Consider the following 12,377-nt stretch of genomic DNA (forward strand, 5'->3'; position numbering starts at 1 on the left):
AGTTATTAACTTAAAACCGCCACGATCTTTATAGAGAGCGAACATTTATTTATAAGCAGCGTTAGAATATTCTGTTTCCGGTCAACAGTGAGCGTTCGCTGTGCAAGTTAGAAAAGTGAGGGACTGGGAAATGTAATTTGGAATTTTCTTTATCGAATGTGACTAATTTTTTATGTTACCTTCAAAATTTTGTAAAATTGATTTATGGCCGCCTAAATCGTTCAAATACCCCTATGTGCGCCGTTCCTATAATCGCACGCTTCACGCGAAAAACTTCTGGATACTTGGTAAAAACTCACCTAACAAAATTCAAATATTAACCCGATGCGAGTCTCCGTTTTTTTTAATTTTTGGCTCTAATATTTAACAGCGTGTTCAAGGAGATGGCGAGGGTAGATTTTGTGTAGAAAATTGACGCGCTAATAGGCTAAGTATGTTTTCGAGGTTGCTGAACACGATGGGACCATTTATTTTTCTCTACAATCAAAAATTGTTGAGAAATTCAAGAAAATCTGAGAAAAAGGAAAAAATATAAAATTTTAATTTTGAATGCTTAAAAATTATTGTTTAGAATTTTTTTAACAACCACAGATACTTAGGATCGTAGGCCATTCAAAGAGCGAAAAAAACTCGGTATAATTTGGTCGAATCAGTGTCAAGATACGAGTAAATTTCTAAAACGGTGCAAGTGCGAAAAATATCAATGTTCTGGGTAACGGGTTAAATGACTCATGAAACCGGCTCCACGTATCTTGTAAGGATAGTGAACTTGCAGACAAAATTAAAAAAACTAAAGAAATTTAAGTGAAAAAATTATTTATTACGACTTTATCGATACATAATTCTTCTTCTCAAACAGTATACAGTACATATTTTTACCCTCGTTTTCAGTATTTCTTACACTCTAAAGTATCTAGAATTTTCTTTTTGGAACAAGAAGGGAACAATTTCCTATTGTAATCTATAGAATGGTTCAGTTTCTGGTACCCGTCTATGCTTGAATTGAGCGTTCCGCTCATGGAATCGTTCGGTAACATCATTCGTAGCTCTAAGTTTATCACTTTTTCCAACCCGAAAAGGTATCCTTTATCCCGCGGCAACGACGAAGGATTTTTCTTCAAAAACGCCGTTTGTATACTCATCAAAATGAAGAATTCTTGGGTTCACGTTGTTATTAATTTTTCCAAGCTCAATTGTGGAATTGATTCTGGAGTCATTGTGACACGATAGCCTTGGGTATGGTGACTTGGATGTTCCAGCACCCGAACCATGCGTTTTTTCTGCCCAATACTTCGCGCGCGCGCGCATCGAAAAAATACAAAGCAATCGTAAACTCGTTGAGATATCAAGTATGACCGAGAAATATTTTTAAAGCTATCTATGATATTGTTTCATTAACACTCGAATTTCTTGATTGCTTGTAATAGTCTAATATCATTTTCTGGAGGTTGTGTAGGCCATGGTGGAATAATAACAAGGTGTTGTCAGTTACTTAACCTCACTTTTTCGGCAGGTCTATTCCGGTCACGCATTTTAAAGTAGTAGAAAAGGTATTAATTAATTACTACTTTTAATCCGTTGGTGCATACTATTTCAAATTAAATGTAGAAAAATGTATAATTACAGGCTTATAAGCCTGAATATATGTTTGTATCGGCAGCTCCGCACAGCTTGGACATATATTGTAACTTTAAAAAAGTAAAGGCGGTAAAATAAAGCAATTTCCTATAAGACTGTAAATGATTTTTTAAATAGATTAAAATACATAAATATCGATAATATAAGCGAATACCTAATTTAGTCATGCAGCCACTCTATTCTAGTGTATCAGTAGTCCATTTGGCTCAATATTATGACAATTCAGCAAAAGTTATTTAATATATAAAAACCGCCTTTCCATACGATTTCTGTGTACGTCTTTTTCCATTGATAACCACGATATCTTTTATCTTTTACATTTTGAGGACAAAAATTATACAAATCCATCAATTTTAAATATTAATATCGTTCTGAAAACACCAAGTTATTTAAAAATCGTCATAAAACGAATTACTAAAATGGAGTATTTTAGATACTATTTCCCAACGAATAGTAGTATAAAAATTAAGATCGGCAGCACTGAAAATAAGCATGCCGATCTTGTCAAAATTACAACAAACACGTCGCTACTGACAATACCTTGTTATTATTCCACCATGGTGTAGGCTATTCACAAAATTTAAAAAAATTTTAATTTCCTATCCTAATATATTCCTAATATTTGATCGTGAAGCAATAAAAATTATTTGATCTTTTAAAAAAGCACATAAAAATCAGTTTTCCAAACGTCATAAATAAATTAAAATCTAATTATAAATAGCTTAGTAATGCTTTATTTAGTGATAATAAGCAGGGTTGCCACAAAAAAATTACCAAATTCCTCAAAAACAAATGAAAAATGCTCAAAATCCGAACAAATTACTCAAAATTTTCTTATTACAGATATGAGTATTGTGTACTATTTACAGGTACCTAGTATAAAAATTAATTACATTCTCCAATTCAATTGGTACATTTATTTTTGCGGCTCAAACAAAGTATCACCGTTATTTTGTATGCCTTGCTTTGTATATAATATTGCTGCAACTATATCAGTGCTCAATCTGGCCCTGAAATCAGTCGTACACATTTTTAAACTACTAAATATATGTTCTACTGAAGCATTAGAAAATGGCTATATTAGTAATGCAGATATAATTTTTTTTAATTGGGAAACTTATGTATATGAACCTGAAGAATCTTTTAATTCAAAAACGTTTTTCCTATAATTTTCGGGATCTAATGAAGAATCAATATGAATATTTTTATGATCGAACAATGCGTGTCTCTCCATTCGTTATCGAGATTTTGCAAGTTCAAAATAAATTGAAAATATAACGATGGAATGAAAAAAATTATCGATAAAATTTGAATATTTATCAGCAAATCCAGATGAGCTTAAGGTGTTCTTACACGCTTTTCGATCCGGAGACAGCCACATAGCTTGATGAATCCTTTTATGCTTGAACCTAGTACTGCCTTTCTTACCCACCCTGGCATTGAAGTCGCCAAGCACGATTTTGATATCGTGGCGGGGNGAATATTTATCAGCAAATCCAGATGAGCTTAAGGTGTTCTTACACGTTTTTCGATCCGGAGACAGCCACATAGCTTGATGAATCCTTTTATGCTTGAACCTAGTACTGCCTTTCTTACCCACCCTGGCATTGAAGTCGCCAAGCACGATTTTGATATCGTGGCGGGGGCAGCGCTCGTACGTGCGCTCCAAGCGCTCATAGAAGAGATCCTTAAATACCTCATCCTTCTCTTCCGTCGGGGCATGGGCGCAGACGAGCGAGATGTTGAAGAATCTCGCTTTGATGCAGATTATGACTAGACGCATTACTTGCCTTGCCCCGTCCAACGCATTTCTTGGATGGCGGTGGCGTCAGCTTTTGTTCTTATGAGGACATCAACCAGCCGGGCAGAGGCACCTTCCCCATTAAGGGTCTTGACATTCCTGATGCATGCCCTCAAATCGTAGTCCTTTAAGCGTTTGCCGTGGTCGTCACCACAAGCGGGGGTCTCATCCGAGGCACTGCTTCGCTTCTTCACTGGAAGGGGTGGCGGGTCGCAAACCCAGCGCACAACCAATTGCTGGGAGGGGGTGGTTTCGCCGAGGGCCGCCTGCGCAAAAGAAGTGCTGCGCAAAAATTCTGCCGCCCCTCTTTTCCGGCAACACGGAAAGAGAGTTGTACTTAGTAAGGGCTATAATCCCTAGGCTCGGCCGAAGGCCGCCTACGCAGAAAGAAGTGCTGCACAAAAATATTTCCGCCCCCCTTTTCCACTAACACAGAAAGGAGAACTCTACTTAGTAAGGGTTATACTCTCTAAGCGCGGCCGATGGCCGCTTATACAGAACGAAGTACTGCGCAAAAATACTTCCNCTTCCGCCCCCCTTTTCCACTAACAAAGAAAGGAGAACTCTACTTAGTAAGGGTTATAATCTCTAAGCGCGGCCGATGGCCGCTTATACAGAACGAAGTACTGCGCAAAAATACTTCCGCCCTTCTTTTTCAGCAACACGGGAAGGAGAGTTCTACTTAGTAAGGGTTATAATCCCTAAACGCGGTTGAAGGCCTACTACACAGAAAGAAGTTGTGCGCAAAAAAAAATCAGCTCCTCCTTTCCGGCAACGCAGAAAGGAGAGTTCTACTTAGTAAGGGTTATAACCCCTAAGCGCGACCGATGGCCGCTTATACAGAATGAAGTACTGCTCAAAAATACTTCCGCCCTTCTTTTTCAGCAATACGGAAAGGAGAGTTCTACTTAGTAAGGGTTATAATCCCTAAGCGTGGCCGAAGGCCACCTACACAGAAAGAAGTTCAACGCAAAAAAAAAATCCGCTCCTCTTTTCCGGCAACGCAGAAAGGAGAGTTCTACTTAGCAAGGGTTATAATCTCTAGGCGCGGCCGAAGGCCGCCTACGCAGAAAGAAATGCTGCACAAAAATACTTTCGCCCCCCAACACAGAAAGGAGAATTCTACTNTGCGCAAAAAAAAAATCCGCTCCTCTTTTCCGGCAACGCAGAAAGGAGAGTTCTACTTAGCAAGGGTTATAATCCCTAGGCGCGGCCGAAGGCCGCCTACGCAGAAAGAAATGCTGCACAAAAATACTTTCGCCCCCCAACACAGAAAGGAGAATTCTACTTAGTAATGGTTATAATCCCTAAGCGCGGCCGAAGGCCGCCTACGCAAAAATAAGTTCTGCGCAAGAATTCTTCCGCCCCTCTTTTCCGGCAACACAGATAGGAGAATATAAGAAATTTTATAAATATGCACCGTATCTGTATTGCACTATTTTATTTGTTTTACGCTTTGCGGCATATATTTTACCAAAATTTTGTAGTATAATTTGTATTATGTCCTCCTCTTTGTTAAGTTTGGTTTATTTAAGTTTCAACATGTTATCATTCTGTTTTTAATAAGTAAAAATCTTGTTGAGAAGTAGATCTTACAAATCCCCAGTGGTATTAAAACTCATATTTGAAGCTAGTTACTCTAAAAGAAGGTATTTTGTTCCTTGAATACGATTTTTTTTGTTCGCACGGTATGAGTAACAACGCTTTACCGCTGGAATTTTCAAATATATTCGGTTGAAATGAGCAAAAAATTTGCCAGCTTAATACACAAAGAATGTTTTTACCTCTGGATATCCATTTTTCTCAAATTGAAACGGTTTTATTACTTTTTCAAAGCTATACGCTTTTTACTTTAAATCAGAGATTCCTTTAGCCAAGGGCAGGTTTGCCATGGAAGCCGACTGACTCTCCAATATTTATGGTTGGCATCTGGATCAACTATATTGAAGTTTTTTGCATCAATGAAAAGAGCGTTTCTCTATCCAAAAAATTTTGTTGGTTAAAGCAAACGAAAACTTCGGTTAGTATGGCTCCAAAGGCTAAATATGGTAAAAATAACAAAAATTATACTGAAGATGCAGTTAAAAATTATATATTTTAACAAAAAAAAATTAAATTTTTAACCAACTTGAATTGATTTATCTAATCGTAAAAGTAGGTTTATATGGCTGCAACTCACAAAAATGGAAAAATTAACTAATATTAATAGTAATCCCCAACCTACCACAAAAGCAGTAAAAATTACTGTAAAAATAGTACAACATAAGAAATTCGTTCCAACTTAAAGATAGTCTTAAAAATATAACGATTGAAGAAGATGAAGTCCTTATCTCATTTGGCGTGGTGTCTCTTTTTACCAACATACCAGTGCAATTGGCAATCCGCATAATTATGCAGCAATGGACCTCGCTTCAAATCCATACAAGTCTTACGAGGAAGCAATTTTTGAATATTTTAGAATTCTGCCTGCACGAAAATAACTATTTTGTCTATGATGGAATATACTATCAACAGGTACACGGAATGCCGATGGGAAACCCCTTGTCACCCACTGTAGCAGATATTGTTCTTGATAAACTACTGGACGACAGCATAGCTGAACTTAAATCTAAGGACATATGTATCAAATACATAAATAAGTAGGTAGATGATATATTTCCGATTGTTAGAAGAAATGACGTGGAAGACATACTAAGAGCATTAAATTCTCAACACCGAAAAATCCAATTCACCACTGAACTTGAAAACGAGAAGAATTTAGCCTTCCTAGACCTGGAAATTCATAAGGTAAATAATAAAATTATAACGAATTGGTATGCAAACGCCATAGCATCTTCTAGAATGATAAATTATCATTCTAATCATCCCTGGGCACAAAAGAAGAACACAGCTATCAACCTTATAAGCAAGATCTACGCGTTGAGCGACCAGGCGTTAAAAGAAAAATTAAAAACATATTGTTAAGGAACGGATACCCAAACAAAACTATAGACAGATTGATAGCAACAACAAAATGAAGACAAAAATCATCTGAAACGTCACATATGTAAAAGGACTAACGGATACAAAAACACTACATAAAAATATCCAAAATAAAAATATGACATTCGCACATAAGCCGCATAGCACTCTCAACAAAATATTTAAAAAAAAACAAAAGACAAGATCAACAAAGAACAACAACATGGCAAAACTGGCGAGCCTTGCAATAAATTTACATAGGCACAACAAAGCGCGCCCTTGGAGTCAGAATAGGCGAACATAAAGCAGACGTAAGAAACAAAAAATCAACTACAGCGCTAGCCCAGCACTTGACAAACAGCGGACATTCGGCTGATTTCAACAACACCAAAATATTAGACATAGAGAAACGAGTGCGAACGAGACTAACATTAGAAGGCCGGCGCATACAAGAACAAATACAAGACGCAATGAATTTCAAAGAAGATGTCGATAGCATAAATTGCGCATACAGGACAGCAATAAGGTGCAATAGAAAAACAGATGGACAGTGAATGTAGTGAAGCGATTATTGTGATGTTTTGTTTATTTTGTTCTTATTAATTTTAATGTAAGTGCTGTGGTTTCTATATATATATGTATATGTATGTACTTTGTTAACTATGTTATATGTATGTATGTATGTACGCACAGTGGCGTAGCCAGGGGGGGACAGAATTTGGGGGGATAGATTCTTCTCCCCCTTCGTCAGTAAAATGAAACTTTTTATTTTTGAATTAATAACACAATACTATTTGACCCTTCCGATTTATAATTTTTTTATTTCACACTGATGACAAATTATCTTTTAATGGATATATAAAATTATCGGTTGGTGGATTATGTATGTATTTGAATATTTGCGAAATACACTAGGCCAATTTGCTTAGTTCCCCACAGTGCACATTAGGTCAAATGATACATTTGGCTGTGCGGAAGTCCAATTTCGTAAAGGCAGTTTTACATTATTTTTTGTTGCCATTCTGTAGAGAATACTCCGTTATACAGCAATAAACCAAAGTTACACTTTCAAAACGTTATTGATACGTTGTTTGCGCAACCGGTTTATTTTGTAAATTTCAAGTGTATTGTTTTTGTAAAGTTCGAATAACTAAAAGAAAATTTTAAATGGGGGAAAAAACTATATCTAAGTGAGAACCTATGTCCCAATTTAAAAACGTGACTTTTTATCATTTGTTTGCAAAAAACTGACTTATTTGCATAACCTCAAAAATTTCCAAATTTATTTCCATTTATGATTTTATGTAAGCTTTTACAATTTTGTTAACTTTAGGCAAACAAATTGGAATCGGAACTGGATAAATTAAGATGTAATGAGTTCAATTTATTTTACTTAACTTGCCGTTTTTAGCCGTTTTCAAGAAAAACGGTTTTTTGTGGGCTATCATGCTATCACAAAAGGCAAGATGTTTGAAGTTTGGCTGATTGGATGTTAGAAAAAAGAAAAGCCTTTTTCGGTTGTCAACCATGTTGAAAAAAAATTTGGTGCTGCTGATATTTGCGAAAGTTCCATGAAACTCTTAGAAGAAAAAACGCGTATTTTCTACAATTATTTATCAAATAAATATGAAAATTATGGGAAACAATTTGGAGAGGATACTAAAATATTTATATCTGAAAACATTGATTTTCTTGTTAATGAGGTTCTTTTCGAAATGAAAAAGCCAACTGTGTCGACCATCAGCCGGATTCTAACATTCGCTATCGCTAAAGTGCTAAAATAGGATAGCCAACCTTTTTCCGAATTTTTAGCTATTTCCAAAAATATCTCCAACATTTTTTGGTGATAAATAATCCATTTTAATGGTGATAAATAGTGAAAATGGAAGTATGTGATACCAAAAAAAATAGCAGCCTCAATTTGGATTACATTTCATCTCCTGTAGCGTAGCCGAGGCTATGTTACAAATACACTAGCGCCTTCGCAAAAAGGCAAATCCTTGAGAGAACTCACGGACTGAAATTTCCAATTTTTTTACTCAAAGTGAATAGAGCTTTGAACATTCTTTTAACCAATTAGTTATATAAACATTCGTATTCTTTTCAGGAAGTTACCAGCGATTTTTGGTAAATGTGTCACAAGGCAGCATTTGTATTCTGAATATAAATAGATAATATCGGTGGAGAATTTGGAAATACTGAAACCTCAAGTGAAAATGAAGTGTTTTATGAAGACTAACGGCTTTAGTAATCTCTTCTCCTCAAGACATATCTGCGAGACATGTAGTAAATATTTTTCTTTTTTTAATTTAGGAATTTCGGTAATGCCATAACTAATCGCTAGAAGAAACCATTTATGTACATGTGACCATACTTATGTATTTTACTATGTAGCTCATTTTAAAGGGGAGCGGGTTGTGTATGGTAAGAAAATAACTTGTACATAAAAATAACTAAAACATATACTCATCATTTGAACATACAAAAAAGCAGTAAGTTCTGTTTTACGAAAGCCAAGTCTGTTTAAAATTTTATTTACTGCCTTTACACTTGTTTTAACGTTTTCCATCTTTTTACATTAAAATAATGAAATATTTCAGCTGCTATTAACTTCGCACAGAAAAAGTAATTATTTGACCTAATGTGCAGTGTTGGGAAATAATCTATAATCTATACAAAAATTGTACTTTTCGACTGTTGGTATCGAAGATCGAAAGTGAAATTCGTATTATGAGCTATGCAACCGTGTCGAAATTTTCGTTGAGTATCGAATTTTCTGTCGAACAGAATTTTGCTTTCGATGGTGTAGCGAAGTGTTAGAAAATTGTGAAAAATGTATTATTTTGCATTTGTTTTCTTACTTTTTGGCGGGTAGACACTAATTTTAAACAATTTTTATCAATTTCATGCAGTTTTAACGTCGTGAATACAAAACACAAGCTCGAAAGGCTGCTTTTACTTGTGAAAGAAAATCCCAATACTCAGTTGGCACGATCTCTGAGAACAAATCATAGAGCTGTGGATAGTTTTAAAATATTTTAAATAGATTTGGCTCATAAACGACTTTTTAGACAGTCGGGAGTTTTTAGTAAATCTGTAGACAAATTTCTTAAATATATTTTATGCCAAAATATATTGTAAAGACTACACATAAACTCTCTTAAACATTTACTACTCCTGGCCAGTTCACTAAACTCTCATCCTCTGACGAATCGTTGAACCCCAGAACTTCGTTGTACTAATTTTTACCATGTTTTTATAAACTTGCTTTCTTTTTTATTTCATTTTAATTTGCATAAATTTACATAAATATGTATAAGCACACTATTTAGTTTGCTCGATTTGTAAACAAAGCTTCTCAGCGGTGAAAAATATACTATTGTGAACAACATAAACGAGCGAAGTTCACAATAGCGCTATTCTTCATCGAATGAGCGCCATAATACCAAATGAAAATTCGTTCGATCAGCACTTTCGACCACAGTCGAAGATCGAATGTAACTCATAATAGGGGCCTTGACATTTCAAGTGCTTATCAAAACTTTGTACATGTTAACTAGATTGGCCATTTGTCTTAAAATTATATAATTTTAATTATTTGTTTATAAAAATTCAGTTTACACTTTAACAAAACCCGTATAAATCCAAGGTTTAATCTTTGCGCAACATTAACAAAATCAACAAACTTTCGTAAAGCTTTTTAATTAGATTTCCTATAAATACATATTTTGAGTATGCAGTTTTGTAGCCCGATCAATTCAAATAAAGCGCAAGTTTAAAATACATAGCTGCGACTTATCGTTGATTTTTAATATTTATTTTTTTTTTGATAAAGGCGTTGCTCATTTTCTTCATTAAAAAAATCGTCGAACATACTTAGATAATATGGAAGAAAATTACCGACATCGACAAAAATATGCCATACATCAACTGTAAATCAGCGTTGCCATCCATAGATTTTTTCCCCTACCAAAACACGTACCAAAACGTTTTTGAGAGTACCAAAAAGTTTTTTTTGCAGTAAGAGCAAATGTTCTTTCCCATTTTATATTTTTCAATGAAGAAAGTATAAATTAGCTTCACTAAATAAATGTTTCACTAAATTTATTTAAAAATTAAAGCTTATAATTACACAGTCTAAGAGAAAATACATTCATGGCTAAAAATATTGGCGCAGAGAATTTTTACAAAATCGATACAAATGCAAAATTTTTTGTTTTACTATTTCCCGCTATTTTTTTTATAAAAATTTAGCTAGTACCAAAATCAAAATCAACATACCAAATCGTTTTCAGAGTACCAGTTTTGGTACTGCTGTAAATCACAGCTACTTTAAATTTGCACTTTATTAGACTAAAATTGAATGAGCTAAAAAACTGCAAAATATTGTCGATTTTTTTTAATGTTGTTCAAAGATTAAACTTATTTTCATTTAGCGTTTGTTAAGGAATAAACTATATTTTTATAAACAAATAATTCAAATTAAAATATAATAAAATAAATAGTCAAATCTAGTCAATATGTGAGTGGCGTAAAGTTATGATATTTAAGAACATCTCTTTTTTAATTAACGATGACACTGTCTATATGAAGCTGATTTCAACATTTTGTTTAAATAAAATTTAGTATCGAAAATACTCTTTCAAAACTTGGCTAGGAATATGATATAATGGTTCGTTCAACCCCATGGAATAAACGAGTAGATAAAAAATATATAACGGTAAAACTGGCACATATATAAATATATGAAATAATGCACTCAGGCGACGCCTCTAGCCATTGTGTGTCACAAATTTAAGTTATCGATGGAATTTTTTTTTCAATCCCCCCCCTCCCCCCCAAAGCCAAATCCTGGCTACGCCACTGTGTACGCATATTATTAATTGTGATTTGAAGCCTAATTGTTTGTGTTTTTATGTTTTGTTCCGCATAAACAGACTCCCTGATGAAGGCGGAAAAGACGCCAAAACGCGTAGGAGGATAAAAGAAAACTATGTTTTGCTTTTTATTTAACCGGCCTTATGCTCCATAAATCAGCTTATATAAAAAGGTTTTTTATTAGAATAATGCACAAAAAATAGCACAATATTAAAGCGTAAAATTTTTTTTATAAAGATAATGCATTAGAGTCTTTTTCTTATATATGGACAAATGTTTATAATTTTTCTTAACCTAAGCATGATTTTTTGGAAATGAAGTTGTCCATGTGTATATATTTTTAATAATATTTTCGTCTTATATATAAATTTCCGTTTGGAGAAATAATTATATGTAAGGGTGATTTGTAAAATTTGTAAATAATAAATAAATTAAAAATTGAATGTTCTATTCGCAATGTTTTTCAATATTCCCTCACTTTCATAAAGTATCTTTTAAAACATTAGGTAGCTCGAACATTTTTGTTATATGAAATTTGATTGGCATGAGAGTGCCTTTGCTTTGTTTTCCTGTAAAAACTATTTCGTTATCAGTGTTGCCGCGAATCTTTTTAGTGGTAGCCAAATTCCTTTAAAAAAAGGCTAAAAAAGAGCTAAAAAAGTCACTGTGGCTAAAAATTGTAGCTAAATTTTTTTACTTACATATACATATATAAGTATACGCGCAAACATTTTCAGTAAGTAATGGTATAGAAAAACAATGAGCTCTGGAAAAAAAGCTAATATTTTATCAAACGAAAAACCTTTTTGTATAAAAGGAGAAAATATACGACACCAGCTTGCTGGCTCCATCAAGTGATTCTTACTTACTAACTTACCAACATGCTGGTACAATATTTATTTCTTTAAAAATGAGGTCGAGGAAAGATCGAAATGATTAGAGCCGAAATTTCATAATTTCACTATTTTGTTAAACATTGTTCTTTTTTCTTTAATTCACAACTGGAATATCGTGAACTTAATCTGTCACAAACACGGCTTTGACTCATATAGTGAGCTAATTTTACCACTCGCGACACCAGCATGCTGGTACAATCATA

General features: G+C 34.1%; 1 protein-coding gene across 1 annotated transcript in view; it reads left to right on the forward strand.

The window, feature by feature from the left end:
* The window catches only part of LOC108378182 (GPI inositol-deacylase-like), a 356,400-nt gene that overhangs the window by 254,972 nt on the left and 89,051 nt on the right, over nucleotides 1–12,377 (forward strand). The window lies entirely within an intron of this gene.

The sequence above is a fragment of the Rhagoletis zephyria genome, unplaced genomic scaffold (assembly GCF_001687245.7).
Source record: "Rhagoletis zephyria isolate East Lansing unplaced genomic scaffold, Rhagoletis_zephyria_1.1 Rzeph_scaffold_00114, whole genome shotgun sequence".
NCBI lineage: Eukaryota > Metazoa > Arthropoda > Insecta > Diptera > Tephritidae > Rhagoletis > Rhagoletis zephyria.